The sequence below is a fragment of the Ascaphus truei genome, chromosome 1, assembly GCF_040206685.1.
Source record: "Ascaphus truei isolate aAscTru1 chromosome 1, aAscTru1.hap1, whole genome shotgun sequence".
Classification (NCBI taxonomy): domain Eukaryota; kingdom Metazoa; phylum Chordata; class Amphibia; order Anura; family Ascaphidae; genus Ascaphus; species Ascaphus truei.
Window position 1 is genome coordinate 417,693,027 of NC_134483.1, and position 26,879 is coordinate 417,719,905.

At 44.2% G+C, this 26,879-nt stretch overlaps 1 protein-coding gene and 1 long non-coding RNA gene across 2 annotated transcripts in view; one reads left to right on the plus strand and one right to left on the minus strand.

Annotated features, from left to right (window-relative positions):
- Positions 1-10,717, minus strand: part of LOC142503034 (uncharacterized) — a 77,440-nt gene extending 66,723 nt beyond the window's left edge. Inside the window, exons 1-2 of the long non-coding RNA XR_012803923.1 lie at positions 10,626-10,717; positions 9,354-9,435 (exon numbers count right to left, since the gene is read on the minus strand). This is a non-coding gene — a long non-coding RNA (uncharacterized LOC142503034). The remainder of the gene's footprint in view (positions 1-9,353; positions 9,436-10,625) is intronic.
- Positions 1-26,879, plus strand: part of MGAT4D (MGAT4 family member D) — a 148,483-nt gene that overhangs the window by 10,187 nt on the left and 111,417 nt on the right. The window lies entirely within an intron of this gene.

Below are 26,879 nucleotides of genomic sequence, written 5' to 3' on the forward strand. Positions count from 1 at the left end.
TGCTTGTGTTTACCAATACAATTAACAATTTGCTGTACAGTGGAATAATTTTGAAAGGTTACTTCCTGCAAATCAATACTCAATATCGGGGTGTTCAGGTAATTGGCAAAAGCCATAACAGAGCCTTTTATTTATTTATTTATTTTACTTTAAAGCTGCCGTTCAAGCAATATCCTACGTGTGTTTTTTTTAAAATTAATCAGTTCTATGAGAAAATACTTAAAGCATTTAAAAACATTTTTTTTAAAGAAATGTTTAATGTATTATATAATGTAACAAGCATTTTTTGTTTCTCTAGCAACCATTTACAAAGTCACATCCGTTTCCTCTTCTGAAACAGGCTCTGGCACACCCCTTTTTGGGCCCAGCCCTCTCTCTAGCAGTGCACCAATTGTATCTAGTGGCTGCCAGGTCACAAGATCTTCCACACAGAACTTTGCATCTTTGGTCCTCTTCTGCTGCACTGACAGCCATTTAGTTAACCCCTGAGATGAATCTTCGCCACTTCGCAAATCACTTGTCAGTGTGTACAGTACATTGTATTGATGCACAAATTTAAGGGAAATTAATTATATATATATATATATTTTTTTTTTTTTTTAAACAGCAGCTTGAACTGCTGCTTTAAATACATCATTTTGTGAAGTGCTGCTGGCTCTTATTAAGGGGATAAAAATCAATGACTGTTTCTATAGCATCCGTTATTTGAACAGTAGGTTGACATGCAGTTAAAAATTAGTTGAACGATGTCTGATTTCAAGACTATAAGCTAAATTCAACGTAAAGTCGTGGACCCCATGGGACTCTGGTACCATACGGGGAGAGACCCTTTTTAAAGATAGTGCAATGTTTATTACGAGAATGTGCATGTTGGAGTCTGTAAATGTTGGTCACTCTTACAGTATGTGTAAGTCATAGTTGAAAGGGACAGTCCCTCCTAGGATCAAAGTGACTGTGTTTACTGGGGTAGATGTAGGCAGTTAGTGCTTTTAAAAAATAAAATCCGACAAGTGCAAGTATTTTATGTTATGTTATCTTTGTGTTTCATGGTAACCACATCCTTTGGAGACTTTTGACAATCTTTACCTAATCTCTTTTAGAGGTAGCACTGTATGGCCCAGATCTACAGAGTTTATGATGTTAAACCTAGACATGGATCTTCAACAGATAACGTTAAAGCTGCAGCCCAAGCAATATCCTACATGTGTGTATTTTTTTAATAAATCAGTTCGGTACTATGAGAAAATACTTGTAGTATTAAAAAAAAAACCTTTGAATGACATTTTTAATGTTTTATAATGTAACACACATTTTTTTGTTTCTATAGCAACCATTTACAAAGTCACATCCCCTTCCTCTCCTGAGACAGGCTCTGAAACTCCTTTTTGAGCCCTGCCCTCACTCCCGGCAGCACGGACTCTATACACACAAAGTGTGCGGCACATGCATGCGCCTTCGCACAGGGATGCGCGCGCACAGCCGCACACTGTATATTACGAGCCTAAGTCATGTTTACTCTCCCGCAAGGTTCATAGCGTTCATTTGGCAATTAGTGATAATGACATGTAAATGATATGCAAGGAGGCGTCACCCTAACGTTGCATGTGCACAGAAGTCTGCTTAGGTTAACGCAGGGACTTAACGTTATGTTAGTTAGATCAGTGTTCTCAACTCCAGTTTTCAAGCCCCTCAACAGGGCAGGTTTTCAGTCCCAGCTTCAGCACAGCTTCAGCTCAATCGGCCCCTGCTTCAGCACAGTTGGCTCAATCAGAGGCTCAGTCTTCTACTGCGTTTCTGATTGAGCCACCTGTGCTGAAGCTGGGAAATCCTAAAACCTGACCTGTTGGGGCGGGGGGCTGAGGATTGGAGTTGAGCACCCCTGAGTTAGGTTATACCTAAACGTGGCGTTATTCACATACAGACAAGGGCTTTTACAGTACCTGGATGGTTAGAATGCCACAATGCGAAATTAGTTAACTAATGTAGCTTTATTTCCCTCTATGTATGTATGTATGTATGTATGTATGTATGTATGTATAAAAGAGAGAGGAGAGAGCGCACGCCCCATAGTATAAAACCGTATATTTATTGATGGGGAGGGGGGAAAATGCACTCACAAGGGTACAAGGATTAAAAGCATTTCGTGATTATATCACCACCATCCGGTATCTGTGACTGATTCAGAAGTCCCTCGATCTCAGAGATGAAGGAACCACGATCTGTCGTGTAGATAAATGGGTGTGTAGATAAATCAGCAAAAAGTTCCAGAAATCCCAGAGAATATCTCCTTGCTGGAAGATAGCCTCTGTAGTGTTTGGCGCTCGAATCGGCCTGTTCCTGCGCATCCGTGATGACGTAGTGTCTATGCGTATTGCGTAATGGCGCTCCCTGACGCGTTTCGTCACACACGGGTGACTTTTTCAAAGGGTAGTGAGAAGGGGATGTACGGCTGTGTATATATACCCTAATGGTAACGTAACAACCCCTCGATCCAGCTGGAATTAAATACTTGAGTAATCGGAGCTGATTGAGCCATCTGATACCACACTGGTGTTATATAGGACTAAGAAAAACCAGAACTAAGATGAAGAAACAAAACGGAACAAAAGTGAAGCTAATGCTATATAATAAAACCACATACAATAGACTACGTCACGAACAATGTGTAAGAACTACTATAATTAATATACAGTATTCATGAATATGAAAGCTAAAGGCTATACATATAATTATCCAACATCATAGATAAGAGAATGACATCTATTAGATGAATAGGTATTGTACAGATGTCAACAACAATTGAAAAACCTTTATAAATGATAACCGGAAAGTCTAATCTACCTAAACTATAAATACAAAACTTATATAAGATACTGGGAAATCCCTATATTCTAGTGTAATAAACAATTTAACAAATTGAGTACAAAGTAGAAGGGAAGAAACATGAAATTAATAAAAAAATATAATAAAATGAAATATATTAACCTATATTACAAAATATATTCTATATAGCAACACATATTGATTTTAAAGTATATTGAATGAATGAATAAGATATCTACTGCCTGATAATCAGAATGGACCCAGAACAATATGTACTTTGAAGGTGGTAATTTATAGTACTAATACATTACATTAGGTAATGTTAAGGTGTGGGCCCAAGTGAGGGATATATGATATCATACATGCGCATCTAAAATGAAAATATAAAAACACATATACTTGATTAAAATTATGAATAATGGCAGATGCCAACTTCCACGATCAGAGAAAGATCACGGAAGGATTCAGACAAATAGATGTCAGAGGAATATATATATATATATATATGTGTGTGTGTATATATATATATATATATATATATATATATATATATATATATCTTTATTTACATAGCGCCATCCATGGACAGAGCGCTTTACAGCAGTAACACACATACAGTTAGGTCCGGGAATAATTGGACACTGACACAATTTTCATAATTTTGGCTCTGTACGCCACCACAATGGATTTGAAATGAAACAACTGAGATGCAATAAAAGTGCGGACTTTCAGCTTTAATTCAAGGGGTTGAACAAAAATATTGTATGAAACATTTAGAAATTGCAACCATTTTCATACGCACTCCCCTTATTTCAGGGGCTCAAATGTAATTGGACAAATTAACACAATCATAAATAAAATGTTCAATTTTAATACTTTGGCGAGAATCCCTTGCAGGCAATGACTGCTTGAAGTCTGGAACGCATGGACATCACCAAACGATGGGTTTCCTCCTCTGTGATGCTTTGCCTTTACTGCAGCTGTCTTCAGTTGTTGTTTGTTCATGGGCCTTTCTGCCTTAAGTTTTGTCTTCAGCAAGTGAAATGCATGCTCCATCGGGTTGAGATCAGGTGATTGACTCGGCCATTGCAGAATATTCCACTTCTTTGCCTTAAACTCCTGGGTTGCCTTCGCAGTATGTTTTGGGTCATTGTCCATCTGTAAAGTGAAGCACTGAATTTGGCTGAATCTGAGCAGACAATATATCCCTATACACTTCAGAATTCATCCGGCTGCTTCTGTCTTCTGTCACATCATCAATAAACACTAGTGACCCAGCGCCTTTGTAAGCCATGCATGCGCATGCCATCACACTGCTTCCACCGTGTTTTACAGATGATGTGGTATGCTTCGGATCATGAGCCGTTCCAAGCCTTCTCCATACTTTTTTCTTCCCATCATTCTGGTATAGGTTGAACTTAGTTTCATGTGTCCAAAGAATGCTGTTCCAGAACTGGGCTGGCATTTTTAGATATTGTTTGGAAAAGTCTAATCTGGCCTTTCTATTCTTGAGGCTTATTCTTGAGGCTTATGAATTGTGGTGAACCCTCTGTATTTGCTCTCGTGAAGTCTTCTCTTTATGATAGACTTGGATAATGATATGCCTACCTCCTGGATAGTGTTCTTCACTTGGCTGGATGTTGTGAAGGGGTTTTTCTTTACCATGGAAAGGATCCTACGATCATCCACCCCTGCTGTCTTCCGTGACGTCCAGGCCATTTTGTGTTGCTGAGCTCACCCGTGTGTTTTTTTTTCTCAGAATGTACCAAACTGTTGATTTGGCCATTCCTAATGTTCCTGCTATCTCTCTGATGGATTTTTTTTTTTTGCAGCCTAAGGATGCCCTGTTTCACTTGCATTGAGAGCTCCTTTGACCTTATGTTCTGGGTTCACAGAAACCACTTCCAAATGCGAATGCCACACCTGGAATCAACTCCAGACCTTTTACTTGCTTAATTGATGATGAAATAATGAAGGAATAGCCCACACCTGTCCATGAAACAGCTTTTGAGTCAATTGTCCAATTACTTTTGGTCCCTTGAAAAAGAGGGGGCTACATATTAAAGAGATGTAATTCCTAAACCCTTCCTCCAATTTGGATGTGAATACCCTCAAATTAAAGCTGATAGACTGCACTGTAAGCCCATATTCATTATTTAACTGTAATTTGAATTTATTTTGGTACACAACTGAAATAACAAAACTTGTATCAGTGTCCAATTATTTCCGGACCTAACTATATACAGGAGGGCCCCGGGTATACAATGGGTTCCGTTCCAGGGGCCCGCCGTATAGTGAAAATCGCCTTAAAGCGGATCCGGCGATTTTCAGTTCTGTGCATGCGCAGACCGGCGTTTTCGCCGTTCTGCGCATGCGCGACCTATGGTCTGCGTGCGCAAACTACGGTATGTGCGCGCAGACTACGACCTGCGCATGCGCGCCGGGCGCACCCGCCCATTCTGCGCATGCACGACTTACTGTCCAACATGGCGGCCCCCTTCTTGGTGCCGCCGTATCGCCGAAAAGCGAAGTGCCGAGAAGCGGGGCCCTGCTGTATGTGTGTCAATTGGAGTGTTCCTGGGTTTGTATGTATACAACAAGAGACAAAAAAAAGTCCCAATGCTACATCCAATATGACAACTTATTTAGCACATTACTATGCATTTTATCTATATTCTTTCATCATACATATGGGTTGTTTAGTTTAATACTTTGACCAAATATTTGAAGCCTACAACCATGTCACGGTAACCCCATTCAGTATGTCACGGTAACCCCATTCAGTATGTCACGGTAACCCCATTCAGTATGTCACGGTAACCCCATTCAGTATGTCACGGTAAACCCATTCAGTATGTCACGGTAACCCCATTCAGTAGGTCGTATAATAGCAATATTACAATGTCTTATATATTCTTCCACTGCATCGAGAGAAGAGGAAATAGAACACTGAGCCAACAGCATGGGGTGCGTGACCTGTATGCGATGCTTCAACATTTAAAGCTGCAGTTCAGTCAATATCCTGCATGTGTGTTTTTTTTAATAAATCAGTTCTGTAGTAAGAAAAAATACTTTTAGCATTTTCTGTTTTAAAAAAAACAACTTTGAAAGGCCAATTTTCTTGTATTCTATTTTAACAGCCATTTGCTAAGGCACTGCCCCTTCATGTCCTGTCACAAGCCCTGGCACACCCCTTTGTCAGCCCTGCCCTCCCTCTAGCACTTGTCAGTGCAGGAGTGCTCATGAATATTCATGAGCTTCCACTGCCAGTCAAGCAGATTATAAACAAATGCCAGCTTTTAATATGTCACCAAATTTTGACCTATCAATACATGGAAAACGAATTGAGCTGCAGCTATGCAGTTCTTTAGGTAATTAGAGATTGCCCACATGAAACTATTGAAGTAAAAAAATAAATGTAAAAAAAAAAAAAAAAAAAAGACTGAACTGCAGCTTTAAGAAGCACTATATGTTCTATGGATGAGCTACATTGCAGTTAGAACTGGTTAAAAAGCAGAAGAACACATGTGAATGAATAGCTTAAGACAGGGGAGCGCAATCATTTTTTTCCCTACGCCTCCCTGCTGGCTTTCCCCCTCTACTCGCACCCACCCCCCCTTACCTTGATTCAGACGTCCTGGCGCCATGACGTCATGTTGTCATGGCAACATGACGTCACATGACCCCGCTGTTTCATTTGACACCGTGTTGCCATGGCGTCGCGTGACCAGGCGCGTCTGAATCAAGGTAAGTAAGGTTTACAGAGGCCCTGCAGCTCCCCCGGCATTAATATAAATGCATTCGGGAAGAGTGCGGGGGCCTCTGTAAACCCCGCACCGCTGGCTTAAGGCTGAGGCCTCGCATGCTACTGCAGCGCCCACTGTTGCGGACGCTGCAGGGACGAGAGCCCTCCTCTCAATGGCGCCGGGCCCGCTGCGAGGGGGGGCCGCAGCGCTGTGGCGAGAGTTGCTCCTGCTCTCAATAGAATTGAGAGCAGGACTCGTGACGGAGCTCTAGGCCACGCCCCCCGGCGGTTCAGCCAATGAGGGAGAACCTGGCGGGTGACGTCATGGCCGCGCCCCCGTCACTCCCCCGCCACGCCCCTTCTCCCCCCCCCCCCGCCCCTTCTCCCCCCCCCGGTCTCTCTTCCTGCAGCTCACTGCAGACCGGGGAATCGGCTGCACGCACCGCCAGCCTCGCGGGCGCGCGTGCAGCGGAGGCACTGGGGCCTCAGCCTAAGGCTAAGGCCCCGCTCCCTCAGTCAGCACGACCGCACTGCAGACAGGTGGGGCGCTGACAGACACAGACCGCAATATAGGGAGCGGGAGGTGGGCGGGAGGGGGGGGCATGGCTTGAGTGGAGGGACCCGCTACTCCCCCCCCCTCCCTCCCTCCACGGGCTCGGGCTGCAGGAGGGAGCTGCTGCGGGTTGCTGTAAGGTAAGCAGCTCCCTCCCCCTTCTGCCACAAAAAACACACACACACACTACCTTGAGTAGGAAGCTGCCTGATGACAGCTCCCGCCCCCGCCGCTGATTGGCTCATCAGCGCACCACGTGACGCGTCACCGCTCGGGATCACAATTTTCTTGAATCCCCTGCCGGCTGACGCGTCACAGTACGTAGTGAGCCGTCAGCGAGGGGGGACTGGGACCGCCTAGGGAGGATTCCCCTGCAGGTGGGGAACGCTCGCACGGCCGTCCGCGCCGCCGAGCGCAGCGGGTCCCAGCCCTAAGAGATCTCTCCCCCCTACAGGAGGAGGTGTACTTGCTGCTGCAACAAGCATGGGAGGCATATACTGTAATATATGAGGGGTTTTTTGTACTGTATTTTTAGGGGGGGGAAATTCACTTTAATTATTAGTGCACTTCTGGTTTCTTTACATTTAATAGTGCACTAATCCAGTAAATAATATATTAAAATGACATATACTTTAGACAATGACAAACATTTATTTTATTTATTTTTTAAATCGATGAGTCAGTCCTATCTGCATTGCATCATGGGTTTGTATTTCCCTCTGTGCCTCTTCCCCCTTACCCACAGTTCCATTTGTTGTTTCTTTGCTATAGGTCATAATCTTATCTAAGGATAACAGACATTAGATGTTTTATTCTTTCCCCCCCTTATCACCTTCTGGTTTCTCATGTATCACACTTCTTAGTAAATACCATGACGTTTGGCCAAACACCTGCATCACAACCTCTTTGTCCCTGTCTGGTAACATTTCAATAAAGGGATCCCATTTTTTAAATAGTGTTTCCGTCTTTAGCTCTTTATTGGTTTTGGCTTCCATTTTATCTAACATGAATAATAATGTTAAATATTTGTTTAGCATCTTCATGTTAGGGGGTATATCCTGTATCCATTGTAACATTATGGTTTTTCTGGCCGCCAATAATGTAATTTCTACGAATTTAAGTATTCTTACCCCATTATTTATGATCTTCCATTCCTCCAAGTTGCCAAATATCAAAGAAACTGGTTCTTTAACCGCAGTTATTTTAACATTGTGCTGCATATAATCCAGCACTTGGTCCCAAATGTTAGCAATCTCAGGGCAGTCCCATAAGCAGCGTTTTAGGTCTGCTTTAGGTTGTTGGCACTTTGGACATCTATTCCTGGATTTGTCTGTGTCCTTGTAATTTATGTTAAAAGCACAATATGCCTTGTGTGTCAGTTTTAGTTGCAGCTCTCTTAGGGTGACCAGATTTTCAAAATGAAAAACCGGGACACATTAAAAAATTAGTTATAAAACAAATGGAATCACGTGTCGCACCCCGTTGCCATGACAACAAGACACTGACATCAGGCAGTGACATGTTGCCATGCCAATGTGGCATCACGTGATGCCTCAGCGCCATAATGCGTCCCGTTGTCATGTCAACTTGATGCCGCGTGACGTCATGGAGTGTATATAATAAAAAGATCTAAAAAAAATGTATCTCCGGGTTAGCCTTACACAGAAGGTGGCAACCCTGGCTGCAGTGTGTGTTTCTGTGTACAGAGGTGGGTCCTGCAGTGTGTGTTTGTGTGTATAAAGGTGGGGGCTGCAGTGTGTGTTTGTGTGTATAGAGGTGGGGGCAACAGTGTGTGTTTGTGTTTAGAGGTGGGGGCTGCAGTGTGTGTGTGTGTATAGAGGTGGGGACTGCAGTGTGTGTGTATATAGAGGTGGGGGCTGCAGTGTGTGTTTGTGTGTTTAGAAGTGGGGGCTTTGCTTGGGCCCTTCAACTCTTATAGCCAGGGCATTATTGGCCAGGAATGCCAAGTTCAGAGGGGGTGATTACTACTTCAAAATGTATTCACTTTCGATTCTTAACATATCACAAACTCTCGTCTCCCCCTCTTCCCTCCTGTTCTCGCTCTCTCTGCTCCCTCGTGTGTGTGTGTGTGTGTGTGTGTGTGTGTGTGTGTGTGTGTGTGTGTGTGTGTGTGTGTGTGTGTGTGTGCACTCTAAAACCAGTTGGGGAAAAAAAGAATGAAAAGCTACATATATATTTTTTTAATTATTTTTTATTCTTTTCTGGACTGACCTGAGGTCTGTATGGATCTGTGTTTGTGTGTCAAAACTCGTCCTCGTGGCAGGCACGACAACGTCCGTTGTGAGTGCCCACGCTGCAGGAAAAAGGGTGCACAAATATGAATTTGAAATCAGCATTTAAATGCAATACATTTAAATTTGTACAGAGCAGCAGAAAAAACCCACAAACCACCTTTTTTAAAGTTTAACTTCAACATAACAAATTCTATTAAGTAAAGGGATTTCACTATCAGAAATAAAACAACCCACTTTGCAGCCTGAAATCTGAAATGTACTTTCTCTACTGTACTTTAATTAAAATTAAATAAATAATGAAGACATTAATTACAATTAAATTAAAAATGTAGGCATTAATTAAAATTAAGACATTTTAAAAACTTTACATTCCTGACCGTCTCGATGCAGCTCTTCTTGTGGCAGTCAATGCAGGGCCGCAGACAGCTTTCCCGGGGCCCAGAACCAACGTTTCCACTGAGGCCCCAACAATATATATCCTATATAATATAGCCTCCACAAAATGAAACGGCCCCCCCACCCACGTTTTGGCGGCGTTGCGAGAACCGCTCCCCCACCCCCAGTTTTCTCTTACACCCCCCCTTCTCAGACACCTCACTCTCACCCCCATCTTACAGTCTCCAGTCACCCTTTCCTTCCCATCCTCTCTCTTACACCCACACCCCCATGTATTTTTCTCCCCTTCCCACACTCAATAACTTCCCTCCCCAATATACGTGCACACACGGCGACACACACACAGACAGTGACACACAGACGTCAGACAGTGACACACACACCGACAGTGACACACAAACACAGGCAATGACACACACACACACAGGCAGTGACACACACACACACAGGCAGTGACACACACACACAGGCAGTGACACACACACACACAGGCAGTGACACACACACACACACACACAGTCAGTGACACACACACAGGCAGTGACACACACACACAGGCAGTGACACACACAGGCAGTGACACACACACACACAGGCAGTGACACACACACACACACACACAGTCAGTGACAAACACACACAGTCAGTGACACACACACACAGGCAGTGACACACAGTGACACACACAGTGACACACACACACACAGAGACACACACAGTGTCACACATAGACAGTGACACACAGACACACACAGTGACACAATAAGCCCCCCCTCCCCAAACACATAAGGCCTCCACCATTGGGGTGGGTAAGGTGCCTGGGAGGGTGTTATAAGGGGGCATGTGGGCTTACCTGGGGCACGTGGATGGCCTGCTTGAGAGCATGGCCGGTGCAGAGGAGAGCCCAGCAGGCCCGCGGAGCCTAAGGAAGGGAGGGACAGAGGGGCAGTGTTGAGGGAAGTTAGGAACAGAGGGGCGGTGCCGAGGGAAGTTAGGAACAGAGGGGCGGTGCTGAGGGAAGGGCCCTGCAGTCCTGGAGGAGAGAAGGGAGGGGGCTGGTGCTGAGGGAAGGAGAGGCCCGGCTTGCAGCACCTAGTCAAAACTCCGCCCCCCACCCGGCATCCTCCAATCACAGCCAAGAAAATATGTTCTCTTGCACGAAGCCGAAGAAACCATTGCACAGCCAGATATTTCCAACTACTTCTTTGAATTAGACAAAACATATAAATCACAATGATGAAGCAGTGGCTCAGTGAGTGCAGACACTGACTGGCACTGAGAGTTTGAAGCAGGGGAACCTGGTTCAATTCCCGGTGTCGGCTCCTTGTGACCTTGGGCAAGTGACTTTATCTCCCTGTGCCACAGGCTCCAAAAACATAGATTGTAAGCTCCACGGGACAGGGACCTGTGCCTGCAAAATGTCTCTGTAAAGCGCTTTGTAAAACTAGCAGCGCTATACAAGAACATGTTATTATTATTATTAATAATAATAATAACTAAGGACATGGTAGGAGGTCTTTAGTTTTGAGAATTACCTTAAAGCGGAATTCACCCTAGAGGTTTAAGGTTAACCTCCCTCCGGCGCACCACGTGACGGACAAGAATTCTAATCGTTCATGGCAGCTTAAAACAGTGCTCAATAATGTTGATGCAATTGCTGGTTAATTTCCAAAAAGAGAGACTCAAAACGATCAACACAGAACTACAGTAGCAGAACAAATTAAGGAAGTAAATACGTGGAAGCAGCAATAGTAGCAAGAAACAGACTTCTCTGTGTCAGTGCTCAAGCTCCACGTGTAACATCAGATAATAAGCCACTTGTATTGAAAAAAGGACCATATAAGCCAGAGTGTATGTCACTGTGTTGGTGTATATAACTGAGCTCATAGATGAGTAGTGTAAATTAAATGTACAAGGGTGAAGACGGAGAAGATTACTCTATATTAATGTATGTTTTGGAGATGTAAAGATACTCGTTGACAAAGCGCTGCTGCGCGAAACGCGTCCGAGTGTTGCATTTTTTTTCCCTGGATCAATAAAGATTTTTTTTTTTTTACCTACATCAGGTTCGTCGGCCCCCTCCTTTTTCACTTGTTCTCACAGTGCTCCGCCGTTTTCCTCACTTGGATCATTCTACTAAATACGTGGAAGGTTAACCCTAGATTCACTGAGCTGGAAGGCAAATAAAGCAAATATTGACAAGTTTGCAAGCGAGCTAAAAGAAAGAAAGAGACGCAAGTTTGCAAGGGATACCAAGGATTACTAAAATGGTAGGGTGTATAGATTTAAATTCGCAAATAAAAATAAACCAAAACAAAAACCCAGCTACCAGAACTCCTCTACTGACTGGGAATTGTCTGATAGTGAAGAAGAGAGAATAAGTGCGTTGCTACCTGAGGGCATGTGCAACCAGGCAGCCTCAACCTCATACCCCCCCCCCCTCCCTGTTCCTTTTTTGGACCAACACAGGACAGTTGCAGGCCAAAGGGGAAAAGGAAGAGCAGAAGGGGGAAAGGTATGGGTGCTCAGGAACAGGGAAACAAGTGTTCTGCCAACCAAGAAGGGGAAGCCCCAGAGTTTCTAAGTAATGACACGCCACAGATTATTAATCTCTCAGATTTCATCCTAAATGAACACCACGAATAACTGCTAAACAGAGGCCTGTCCTTTTCACACTCGGCAGGCATCAGTGTGTTTGAGTGGGTGAAGGACACTAACATGTTTGGCAGAAAACTCAAACTCCACACGTTTTTCAGACTTAGAGAGATAAGACTTGCAAACTCCTTAGAAGTTCCACCCCTTGACTCCCTAGATATGGAGGTGTATAGGAACCTGGAAGCCATGCAGGCAGAATCCATCAGGACACCGGGCAAAGGTCCATACACGGATCTCACACCCAAGTCAAAGTTCCTACCATTTAGTGAGAACTTTGCTAACATAGGTGTGTTCATTGATCTGGTTACCAAGGATTTGGAAAACCTTCCTACTGTTTGATCGCATGATAATCTGTCGTATCGAGAGTGAAAGGCTCTCAAAGAATTAGTATCAAATGAGGAAATTATCATTAAACCTTCTGACAAGGGGGGTAACCTCGTTATCTTACACAAAGCAGACTATAAGAAGGAGAACCTCATATTGCTCTCTGACCAACTATGCTATGAGGTTTTGGAGAGAGATCCAACCATTCAGTACAACAAAGAACTGCTCTTCATACTCCATAGGGGCCTTTCAGCTAAAGTCATTAATCAAAATGAATTCACTACATCCTGGTTAAATTACCAAGACTTGCAACGTTCTATAGCCTCCCCAAAATCCACAAAATTAAACGGCCCCCTCCCATGGGAGACCAATTGTGTCGGGTGTAGGCAATCTCACTGAACGCACCAGTTCATACATAGACCAGGTGCTAAGGCCTTTTGTAATATCTCTGCCATCATATTTGAGGGATACGAAGGGCGTCCTCATAATTTGGAAGGAGTATATATCTCTAACGAAACATTCCTCGTTAGCTTGGACGTAGAGGGGCTATACACCAGCATTAGTCATGACATGGACTTCAAGCAGTTTCCCACTTCCTTAACACCAGGGGCCAGTGGCATGATATTCACAATACTTTTGTCACTGAACTACTTTAGTTTGTCCTGACAAGGAATTATTTCCTTTTTGGTAATAAAATCTACCATCAAACCCGAGGCACAGCTATGGGTACTAATTGCTCTCCCTCTTACGCGAATCTCTACCTGGTGTGGTGGAAGTCCCAGGTAGTCTTCTCCAAGAACCTTGAACGGTATACGTCCTGCATTGATCTCTGGGAACGCTACATCGACGATGTGCTACTGCTGTGGTGTGGCCCAGAGGTCACACTCAAGGAAATCATTGACACCTTAAATCGGTACAATCTACACCTGTCCCTTGAATGTGACTTCAATGTCATTCGCATCTCAAGAGGCGAAGGTGGTATTCTTGAAACAAGTGTTTACAGGAAGGGGACAGCCTGCTGGAAGCCACTAGCCATCATCCTCAAACACAGGTCAATGGCATCCCCACTGGCCAGTTCCTAAGGATTAGAAGGAACTGCAGATGCGGAATTCAAGTTTCAAGCAAAGCAAATGTCTAATCGCTTTATGGATAGAGGCTACAGCAAGAGGACAATCAAAAAGGCCTACAAAAGAGTCAAGTACAGTACACGCAGGTCCCTGCTTACTGATCAAATGTGTGTTCCTCGCGATGGTGTGATACACTTTTTTGATACATTCAACACACTGTGGCATCGGGCAAGCGCAATTATAAAAAAAACACTGACATATTTTGGGAGCAGATGAACACATCAGTGAGGCTTTAAAGGACGATCCCTCAATGGTCAGCCGACAGGCACGAAACCTGAAGGATATGCTCGTCCACAGCCACTTCAATGAGTTAACAACTAGAACATGGATACCACCAAAATCGAAGGGCTCTTTCATGTGCCAAAGGTGTAAAGCCTGCCAGTATATGAGAACAACCAAACAGTTTACGAATTGGGACCAGTCGAAGTCCTATCAGATTCGCACCTTTATAAACTGCTTGAGCACAGGAGTCATCTACCAAGGTGTCTGTACCTGCGGCAAGATATATGTAGGGGAGACTCAACGCCACCTGAAGCAGCGAGTGCTTGAGCACATCGGAATGATTCACAATAAGGTTGTGTCACGGGAGACCAGGTTTATTGTACACCTTTTTAACCAGACTCAACAATTGAGCATAACAAGTGACTGAAATAAATTGTAGTTTATTCACACAAATCGCTTACACACTAAGATACAAAAAATACAAACGAAAATCACACTTATTGGGGGTCTGAGAGTCGAAACTAGACTGTCCTAGGTGTAGGGAACTCTAAATAAGACTTAGCCCAAAATCTTCTGGTTCCCAAATCTGCGTGAAGTTCCACATGCCCCCACTCCCTTCTCTGCTGAAATAATCATGACAACCCCATATAACCTCTCCCTATAACTCCTCCTATTACCCCATATAAATGCTCCCAATAACTCCTCCTATTACTCCATATAACCCCTTCCTATAACTCCTCCTATTGCCCCATATAACCAATCCCTATAACTCCTCCTATTTCCCCATATACAGTTGTGTGAAAAAGAAAGTACATCCTCTTTGAATTCTATGGTTTTACATATCAGGACATAATAACTCATTGATCAAAAGAAAATTAATTTTTTATTACCCAAATCACCAACAACGGCGACCTTCTATGTATTGCCAAAAATACATAAAGACCAAAAGAGACCTCCAGGCAGACCGATAGTATCGGGTAATAATAACCTAACTGAAAACAGTAGCATTTATCTTGACCGACTCTTACGTCCATTTGTTACTACACTACCGTCTTACATCAAGGACACAAAAGACACACTTTTAAGGTTAAATTGCATTCACACCAATGCAACCACTTTGTTGGTAACACATGACGTGGAATCTTTATATTCCAGCATCATCCATGCTAATGGACCGCGTTGTTATGGCGACGCGTTACTGAAGAGCCGGCTGAAGGCAGGCAAGGGAAGTTGCAGAGGCCTCGCACCTCCGGCATTTCATTTACATGCCTGGGGGAAGAGCGCGGGGCTTTGCAACTGCCATACACCCCCTCGAAAAGGGGGGGTGCGCCCCCCAGTTTGCACACCCCTGCCATACTGTAATTCTATACTCACATTTCCTCTGCCCTGCCCCCTCCTCATTTTTTAGTTTAATTGCCTTTTAAGTTGCATTATTTTATATAGACTCCCATTAAAGGATGTTTTTAATCCCTTATTACTCACTAGCACGGTATTTGCACCTCTCATGGGTGTGCACACAGGTAGAGCTATACTCTGGTTCCTTTAACTGTGTTGTCCTTTATTCATAATTATATATTTCACCTGTGTAGCACCCGATCCAGCCTTCATTTTCTCTGTAATCCTGAGCAGTGAATCGCTTTCTCTTGGTCACTTCTGGTTTCTAACCAGTTATAACTGCAGTGTAGCTCACACATAGCACATATAGGGGGGAGCTTATTCTGTAAACTCCGTTAGCGCTGAACCATACGATCTGCACGGACAGCCCCATTCAAGTCATATTACAGAATAAGCCCCATAGTGCTCCTTTAATGTTAACCCTTTAGGCACCGTATACATGTCACTCACCCCATGCTGTTGGCTGCAGTATTTTGTTTCCTCTTCTCTCTATGTAGTGGAAGAATTACATAAGACAATATGATATTGGTAGTGTAGGACCTACTGAAATGGGCAGTGTTCGACAAACCTATACATTTGCTCGCCCCGGGCGAGTGGATTTAACCCCCGGGCGAGTAAATATTGGCCCAAGCAGCACACGTTTGGTACTAGGTGGCGAGTAGATTTTTTTGTGTGGCGAGTAGATTTTTTGGTGATTTGTCAACCACTGGAAATGGGTATAATGTGACGTGGTTGTAAGCATAAAATATTTTGGCCAAAATATTGAAATAAATGACCCATATTTATGCGTTAGAATTACATCTGGGTGATTGACGGCATTTCTCAAATATAAATGTCCTGCTCGTTATTTATCTATTTTTGATGCTAGAAATCTCTCGTGTCTGAGGTTACCATGGTAACTGTGACGATAGCTTTGTGACAGGCTATTAATAATACACACCAAAAATATAACTGGGTTGAACTGAACGAAACTTAGATATGATCAAATATAATTTATTCCTTGAAAAAAGTGAACACACGGGATTATACAAATAACAGACAAAATATGGACACACTTAAGATGGAAATGATTAAATAGTCAGAAATCGTGACTAGCAGTTCATACAGCAATCTTGAAAATCACAAAAGACACGAAAGACAATAGCCATATGCTGAGCCTGGTTCTTATACAATTATTTCCCATTGAACACAACCTAAACCCAGCCCCTCTCATAAATCAGTGGTGAGGTTGACAGTTTCCCTCAGAGTAAAACTGCTCCCACCCAAGGATATTTAAAAACTGGTTTTCCTATCTAAATAACTTCATAACTTCAGTTTAGTAATACTTACTGGCACGCGAGACGTATTAATACATTCCGGCACGCATGACGCTCCCAATAAGACTAAATATTACCGTGTAATACTAAAATTAAGATAGATATTAATATCTGTCTTAGGACCTGCTACATATCATGTGTCTGTAATCGTTATTTGCGGCTCGGCCCCCCAGTTACACATATGTAATTTTTAGCATGTTCAGCCGAGGACATCTCATGGTATTCTTATATTTAATAAGGTCACTCATTCTGATATCTCCTTGGGTAACCACACCCCTGGCCCCCATAACCCTTGGTCAATAAATCCTTTGATAAATCCTTTGAAGCAGGGACTCGTGTGTAGAGAACATTTGTCACAGGTGCTAGATTTCACACCCAATGCCCCAGACATGGGCCTAGCTGTCTCTACCAGCAATATGTGTTAACATACACCAAACCCCCTCTGTACTTTTCACACCCAAATTCAATCAAGCCTGTTGAAGCCCAGATATTTCTGAAAAGACCCCACACAATTGTATTTTCCTAAACTGTAGCTCATTAACCCCTTAAGCGTCCGGCATCAATCCCAGTGTATGTGTTGATGCAACACTGGAACAGAAACAATACATTTTTACAGGGGAATATACATTAGGATGCTGAAGCAAGGTAAAAACACATTACTGGACCCGAGTCCAGTTAACCCCTTGCTTCCCAAGTGAGAGTAGAGGGTGGCCAAATGGGGTGTAACCCCTTTAATCCCGGGCCAAATCCCCTCTCTCTTGACAGTAACCTTTAGACTGCCTTGGCCACTGGGGAGAGCTCCATTTTAACCTCCTAGGCATGTCAAATTTCAAACATTTATATCTCCTGAATGGAGATCTGAATCAGATGTAGAAAATAAAAACAGCAAGTGAAACAATAAAATGCAAAATAAAAATGGCAATCCATGCAGATTTAATGTTTGTGTGCGTATATATATATATATATATATATATATATATAGCCCCCTGTAAACAGCACAGGCTATACATATCTTTCTCCTACTGAGGTAAGTCCTGTTAAGGGCAGGCACCAGTAGTAATCATGGGTTTTCCCACCTTCAAGCCCTGCCCTGAGTGATAGATGCAGGCCCCTGACTCTGCTGCAGGTGTGAGACAGATGGGGAGGTCTTGCTGACATCATGAGGGGTGGGGCTAAGACTATTTAGCAGCCCATTCCTGTAAGTGACAGTTAGTCTACTGTGGAGTCCGTTCTGATAGGGCTCTGGAGCTGTTCTGTCCTGGGAGTGGGAGCAAGCGAGCAAGCACGAGAGAACTCTGGCCTATTACATTTGGAGAGCGAGCCGAGTTCAGGTGGACCAATGCCCCTCACCCCGATGAAGGGGTGATGGGGAGAATCCATCCCCCACCCAGAGGATACCCTCTGAGGTGGGCAGTGGGGTATTGAGGCCCCACCACAGTCCATCCTGTCGGAGTACACACTTGGAGGGAAGGAGAGGAGGAAAGGCCTGTACAGAGTGGAGGGTCGTGTGTGCTGTGGAGATTGCTGTTGTTGCTGCAGCTGTTGTTGTTGCTACTACTGCCGAGCGCAGCTCGGAGCAATAAAGAGAGACATTACCTTTTACTAAAGATTGTTGTGTGATTCTGGAGCATCCACCCTGGGACCAGGGGTCACTCTTCTGTATGGGTCCTACTCCATACACTGGGAAGGTATAGAGAATGGAGGCTACTACCCCAGAAGCCTGGTCCTGTGATCCTGTGGTCCTGTGATCCCCCACACCACTGTGGGAGACTCAGGCCCTCCTGTTCCACGCAGGTACGCACCACCCAGTACATGTAATCCGCCCTCACACACCCTAGATATGTCAGATGAGTCTGGGGGGGGGGGGAAGAAGGGTTACATATATATATAAAATAAATTAAAAAAAAAACACAAATCCAGGTGCACCCAGGTCCCCAAAATGTGACTCAGAAGCAATACATTAAATAGTGGTGCAAACAAACTGCAAAAAGCAGTCAGCCGTCCCACTAAAGCCTCCTGAACAAATGTGTCAAAAAGGTCAAGCAAACTGGAGCCTGGAGACACCTGTGGAGTGAGGAGGCGGACACAAAGAAATGTGTTTGCAAAAATAAGCCGTCTAAAAACGCACTGTACAAACAAGAAATCAATGCTGCGCCTCTCTCTTCCCCTCTCTCTTTCTTTCCCCCACTCCCTCTCCCCCCTCCCCACGGCCTCTATCCCCCCTTTCTCCTCCCCTCTGTCCATAACTACCCACTCCAGACCCTTATCTCCTTTCTTCCCCCTCCCTCGGCCCATATCTCGTTCTCCCCCCTCAGGGATCCCCAGTGCATCAGGGGGGTAGGGGGGAGAGGGAGTAGATAATGGGGGGGTTTGAAGGGGGCTTTAATTTGTCATTGGCCCCAATATTTCTTGCCAATTCCGCAAAACAAAAAAAGAAGCGCAGCAGACCTGTATCAGATCGGTTGAAGAATAAATTGTTTTTCAAAGAAAGTTAAAAAAAGTTACGTTTTGTACATTGTGTGGATAAATAAGTAAGGAAGCCAATTACATTGGCAAGTTGTTTACAAAACATTTTCTTTTTGTGAGCTTAATTATCTGTCCCTTTAAGATGAAGTTAAATTACATTTGTACCATTGTACCAAAACCCTTGTTTTGGTAGAAAGGATTCCATATGAGACCTGACCCTTAATTATTGAAAAAGTGAAAACCTATGCAAACGTGTGTTTTTGACCAACATTCACGCTTCAGCATTCTTCAACCAGCTACAGTTCGTCCGAGTATAAACATGCAGGGCGATGCACGTCAGGGCAACGTGGGTTTGCTAAGGTTTAGCCTCTGCTCTTCCTGCAAGTCATTCCGTGTAAGAGATTAAACATTGGAACACGGTAAAAGGATTCAACGTCTTATACGCTGGGAAGAAACTCTCAAAATGATTGTCATTGTGCACGTACAGTATGTTCTCATAATGGAATGGAAAAAATAGATAAAGAAAATATGATGGCCCAAAATGACATATGCACTTGAGTGGCTGCCAAGAGTTTTATGGCAGAAAAGTGCTTAGTAGACATGGGCCTACATTCTCTGCACGCTTTCTTGATCTAGTACACTACCGACACACTTTATCACACTGCGGCCAGATCCGCAAGCCGGGAGATTTCCCGGCTTGCTAGTGGCCGCCCCTCGGCGTGCCGCGCGTCATAGACGCGCGGTCACGCGTCTTCGGGAGCGTGCGCCCCCTGCACGCGCGTCCAGGGGCTCCCCGAGGGAGCCCTGGTGTCCCGCGATCGCGGGACAGCGGCAGGGGGTTCCGGGGGACCCGGCGGACCCGGCAGCGGTAGGGAGAGCGCCCCGATCGGAGGGCGCTCTTCCGCTGCTTCGGCGCGCGCCCGTCACTCTCGGGCGCGCGCCAGGCTACTGCTGCGGCCAAGAACGGGCAAATGCTCGAATAAACTTGGCCGCAGCAGAGCACCTATGTGGAATAACTTGGTGTGTATAGTAAAATATGTGAAAAATGTATAGTATATCATAAAAAATTAAGTGAATAATAATATTAGTGATGGCAAAGTGTAGAAGTGAAAAAAATGAACATATTCGTGTAGTATCAGAGACACTATGTAATAAGCAGCTCAAACCCACAGAAACTGTCATAGATAGTTCCTAAACAGTACATGTACAAATAAAGGGGAGAGTTAATATCTCAAGTTTTCTTCCACTGCCAGCTTCTCAAGCATATGATGCAAGGATAGGTCTCCTCTTCCGCAGAGAGCAGATCTCTGAAAAGAGGAAACTAGAGACCAACAGTGTAGATCGTTAGTTTTAAAATACAGAATTGGAATAATCGGTACAGTGTGCACCCACACTTTCTCCGTTCTTTGAAACATAGTACCGTGTTGTATGTGGTCTCTTTCCGGGATCAGTGGATGTAGGAGTCCTCGTGCCAGGGGGGTGGATCTCACTGCCGTTAGATGCGGCTGGACGCCATTTTTTAATTCTCGCATCTACCTTCCCTCCAGTCTCGCAATCACTCAGCTTAGATTTGGCACGGCTATGGCTCCGCCTTCTCTCCCTGGCCGATATCGACTCAACGCGTTCCGCATGAAATGCTTTGTCAGGAGTCTCTGATTACACATCTGACTGTTAATCTTTATATACCCTAATCAAATAATCTGATACTTTATTGAAAACATGCGGAACGTCTGTTACCTATTGAGGTAACGTCACGTTATTTGCCCTGATTTAACTGTCGAAAGAAAAGTGGAACTGCTTCTAAGGTTGTGCCGCTGAAAGATATCGCAACCTTCAAGGCATTTTTCCAGGTCCAACAAGGCTACTAAAAGTTTGAACTGGGAAATGCTCATAACAAATCCCGGTAGCGTTCGATCACTGCAGCATTCTCATCACACCCAGGTTTGATTCCTTAACATTCCTTTCAGAATGTAGAGTCTAGTTTGTGTAACTGGTGCTTGTTGGAGTTAGGATTTGAAGCTGACATTTATAAAGCTATTAAACATCGCTTAAACTATGAAACACACATTAAAAATTGATAGTCAGAAGATTACATGCCTAAGTACCATTCAATGTATTTCCCATACATTATGTGGTATTTGGGCGTAGTGGAAGTAAACGTTAGGATTAATGGTGAGAAAATGACTGCTGTAATTCTCCTCCTGAGGGGTTGGGTGTATCATTTTGACAAATGAGTTCCGTTTGTTATTTCTGTCTTTGCCTCCTCTGTTTGACTACCCAGGACTGAGTAGATTGGATTGCAGTGGAAGATAGAGATTTGTCAGACAGAGGGTTAAGAGTATTCAACTATAGAAACGTATCTAAGAATATTTCCTTTTATTTTGAATAGTAACTCATGCAACCTAAGGCCGCGGCCATGGTGCGTGCAAGGGTGCACGTGGTGCAAACAACATGCAGCATTTCTATGAGGCCGGCTATAGTGCGCGTGACTAAGGACCACAGCGTGGCAGCGTTTTGAGCCGACAAAAGATTTTGATTTTTCGCGCGACGTCCACGTCACGAGAGCGTTTCACCCAAACAGGGCAAGCTAGCCTGTTGACATCATGGCCACGACTCCCCTTTGCGCTAAAATCAAAGTCCAATGGATGACTCCGGCGACAGGTGCGTGTGACTCCCTGTGGTCCGTCGCAGGCGCGCGCCTGCCCTATATCCGAGGCCTAAGACAGCAATACTTACTCACTGCTTGGTAAAAAGGTCTCGGGGCTAACTCAGATAGGTAAAATAAAATAGAGGTAATCGCAAATACTACCTTAACAAAGATGGGGGGAATCAAGTTTCTGCAGCTCAACCCAATAGGATCTATCCTGGATCCTTGAAAAAGAGTAGGGGAGCACAGAATCAGTGCAAACAGCAGCAAATATAGAAACACAATGTGCTTTGATTAGAAAATAGAAGTAGACATTGAGTGATGCAGCACCAGTGCTGGACAAATTTGATATAAAGTATATAGTAACACTCACACGGCCCTGTGTGAGTACACACGTAGAAAATATCTGTGCAATTTTTCTTTTCCCTAGGTACTTTCGTACCTCTGTTGTTGGCTTGTGTGTTATCTGACGTCAGTCCTCACTCACGAGTGTTCTCACAGACCGCCAGGCACAACGACGAGACAGAAGTTTAAAAGCAAATATTTTATTAAAGAGCAAATAAAGAGCAGGACATTTTATATTTTATAAAGGCCATCAAATTAATATTTGCTTTTAAACTTCTGTTTGTTTTGCAAGCGCGACGCCGGGGAGGAGTGCGGAAGCTAGCGCGTCCTACTATGGACTAAGGCTGCGGCCAGGCTGGGAGTGCTGGCGCTCGAGCACCGTGAAGTCATGCGATCTGCTCGGCCGGGCGATTTCTGGCCAGGTAGGTGTGCGCGCGGGGGGGTGGGGCGTGGCCATGACATGACGGAGCTGGTTCGCCCTCATTGGGCGAACCACTCACGAGACGCATCAGCGAGCAGCCAAACCAAATGTGGCTGTCTCACCAAGCAGCAAGCGCACATGCACGTGCACCCTCACCCTGGACGAGCGCATTAAGAGTTATCACTCTGATCACGCCGAGCGTGAGCGCACGCTTTGCTTCACCCTGGCCGCAGCCAAAGGGTGTAATGTATACATTTTGTACAGAGCACTTGCATAGCAATAAGCGCCTTAGGGGTAGACCTACAGAGCACCGTTGATTTGGTCCTAGTAATGTTACTCCCGATTTAGGTAACGTGCATTATTTTTCTCCTTATTAACGGAGATCCTCAAAGCTGATGAGATGCAAAACTAACGTCCGTTAGACAAATTACCATCGTCGCATTGGGAGAGAATGTTATTAGGGAACGTCATTTTATTTATTTTATTTATTTATTTATAAAATATTTTACCAGGAAGTAATACATTGAAAGTTACCTCTCGTTTTCAAGTATGTCCTGGGCACAGAGTAAAACAAAATAATACATGGTTACAAATACAGTTACATAAATGAACAAGGTATACATTATATACAAGACATTGCATGCACAGTTAAAGAAAATATATATTATGAGCGTATGAAACAGTTACAGACCAGATTAAAGTGTGAGACAGCCTTAGATTTGAAAGAACTTAAGCTGGTGGTGGATATGAGAGTCTCTGGTAGGTTGTTCCAGTTTTGGGGTGCACGGAAGGAGAAGGAGGAACGTCCGGATACTTTGTTGAGTCTTGGGACCATGAATAGTCTTTTGGAGTCTGATCCCAGGTGATAGGTACTGCATGTGGTAGGGGTGATGAGCTTGTTCAGGTAGCTGGGTAGCTTGCCCAGAAAGTATTTGAGGGTGAGACAGGAAAGGTGAACTTTGCGCCTAGACTCTAGTGATGACCAATCTAGTTCTTTGAGCATTTCGCAGTGATGTGTGTTGTAGTTGCATTGGAGAACAAAACGACAAATTGAATTGTAGAGGGTGTCAAGTTTGCTAAGGTGGGTTTGAGGAGCCGAGCCATATACTATGTCTCCATAGTCAATAATTGGCATTAGCATCTGCTGTGCAATACGCTTTCTATTAGTGATGTGTTACGTATTAGTGTGCCCTTAATACCTCAATCATGAATATGTTAGTTTTAAATAAAAACACTTGCCTAACAGCAAATCTCAGCCATTTTCGACTGCCAAACAGTAGAGAGAGCTTCTCAAGCATCGATCTCCCCTTCTAGAGCTATCCTGCAGTATCCACAATCAAGAGTCAAAAATGTATTGACGAGGAGCTAGAATGAATGAAAGGGTGTGCTGAATAAAAAAAAACAGCCCCGCTGAGAAGCAGCAAATTTAGGGGTGCCTCCTTGACCAGATTAATGCTCTGGGAAATACTCTCCGCAACATAGATATGCTTAAAAAGTGATGGGCGGACAGTAATGCCAAGTGAATAAAAAAAATTGTTGACAATGCTTCTGCCGCCAAGATTACTGGAGGAAGCTTACCTGAGTCCCTGCATCTGACAAGCATGGAGGAGCTGCTCAGCTCTGTGACTGCACGCTCCTACATCATGGGACTACCTGGCCTGGTGGACTCCACAGATCATGAGAGTCCTGGTAAGTGACAATACAGTATATTTATAATAACATAGATATAAATATCATGTATAAATGTCTATTTAAACACAACCTAGATCATCAAATCAAACATTACTGCATTATTTGCAGTGTACTCACACATACAGGTGAGGAGTATTTAGCTAAATAACGTATGTGAGATGTTTACATGTGTGCCCTCATAACATCTGTGTCCCTCAAATAATAGTCCTGGATAAATGTATTCTAGACTTATAATGTTAGCCATAGTAATCATGTTTGAAATAATGAATTTTAAAGTGTGCCTTAGACCCACAAAACACAGTTCAGACACACACACACCAACAAAACAGACTCTGCTGGCCCCCTCTACACCCACAAAACACCCACCTACAAAACACACACCCATAAAACACTCTGCTGACCCCTTTACACCCACAAAACACACAGCAGACACACACACACACACATGTACACCTTTCCTCTCACTCTCCTGTGTGGAGCTCTCTGCAGGTAGGTTGATGGAGGAGTCAGTGCCTTGCTGCTGCCTCCTGTCCATTCACTTCCCCTGACTGAGAGCTGATCTCACTCTATGTGGATGAGAACTGAAAACTGATTGGCTGAAAATCTTGGCAGGTCATTACTGAATGAATAATGTCTGGAGCTTTAACCAATCAGACAGCAGGGATTTCAATAATGCCCAAAATTTAACAGCTTTAGCCTTTAATTAAATAATAATCCAAGAAGAACAGGGCATTACTGGCCAATAATGCCCTGTTCTGAGGGGATTATTACTATTATAGGCGAAATGTATGCTTATATTTTATTTTTTCATAAAAAAGATAGACACTTTTGTGGTCATATAGATTTTTATCAGCATGATCGTCTACATTCTTATGCTTTTACTGCACGTGTTTATTAAAAGGAAATTGTACATACGCACAGCCCCCTCTGTATGCACACACGCTATGCAGCCCCCCTGCTATATACACAAACACATTCTGCAGCCCCCCCAACACACTCTGCAGCCCCCTCTATTCTGGAAGCCAGAGTGTCACGTGTAGGATGACTTAGCTCAGATAGTGTCAACTCGGCCCTCTTTTCCAAGCACGACAAGGTCTGTTTCTTTTCTTACTTTATTTGGAGAAAGCAGGGAAATACAGTCTCTTGTGTAGAGGTGTAGGTCTAAATATCTCTGTGTGTGCTTAGTAGTAAAGGGAGGTGAAAAGATAATCCTGCAGCACCATTAAAGGGGTTACAGCAAGGTACTCACTCGTCCAGTGGTGTGGTGGAAAGGAAATGGCAATGTATGCTGGGTAGTAAGATAGTCTGGGGACAGACCATCTGTGGGCAGAGCAGAGGGGGAGGAATCAGACTAGCCCATTTGAGAGAAAAGCTGGGGCTGCTATGGCAACTCACAGGAGTGTCTGGGGGAGATACAACATGTAGCAATAATGTTGCATCTTTAATACAGCAAGCTGCTGGGAGAGAGGAAATGGCACTGTATTATAACACAAGCACTGTGTTTGTGTACAGAGCCAAACACATACAGCTGGCACTAAGAAGCTGACAAGCAGGGCTGCGAGGAAAAAAAGGGGGGTGAAACAGAAGTGCAGACAGGGGTATTCCTGTTCCATGACACTCCCCATCTGGTATCTGTAGATACCACTATATAACAGGCTATGTGGAACATATGTGCAATGCAAACATAACATAACAATGCAAAGGTCCATATTCCCATAGCAAGGTGATACCGGCCGGTACCACTGGCGTCAAAATCCTTTGGCCAAACCTTCCAATAAGGAAAGCCAGGTGGATGCACAGCTCTTGGTTAGCTTAATGCATCACAATGTCTTTTTGTAAGAGTCTCTGGCACTGTTTCCTTTTAGCCTTGTGAGAAAACAGTCCTTTTGTCTCTGTAGTTTTATCCACAGAGTACATCCCCTTGTAGGTGTGCCAGTCGTGGTAGCTTGTCGCCCTATCACCTGGCGTTCGGCAGAAGGAGATGGCTTTTGGTTCCTTGCGGAAGCGGAACAACACTTCTGGAAGACTGGTTGTCGAATCTAGTCCAGTAAAGAGGGCGTCTCTCAGAGAGACTCCCTGAAGCTGAGTGCTGGGGTTGAAAATTACCCGGATTTGATCGGGTTCCTGAGGGTGGTAGGCCCCAGGTGGTTGGAGGTACCGACATTCTTCACCTTCCTCCATTAGAGGTGCTGGCTTTGCGTGGCCGGTAAAGAATATCTTCTGGATGAAGGCCACAAAGTTGTTTTTGGTCTCTGGTTCCCTTTTTAGGTCGCGGAGGTGCGAAGTGAACCTAGAGATGGCATGTTCTCCATTGTTTGGGAAGCGTCCTTTTGGTGAATGGAATGGTAGCGGAGTCACCCAACTGCCTAGCCCGTCTTTAGAGAGCTCCTCGACAGTTAACCTCGGGAATCCTCTATCTTCCCTTGATGGTGTTCGTTTGCCGTCCCTTGTGGTTTGGAACGCTGTGCACCGTAGGTCATTGGTGCATTTTTCTTGC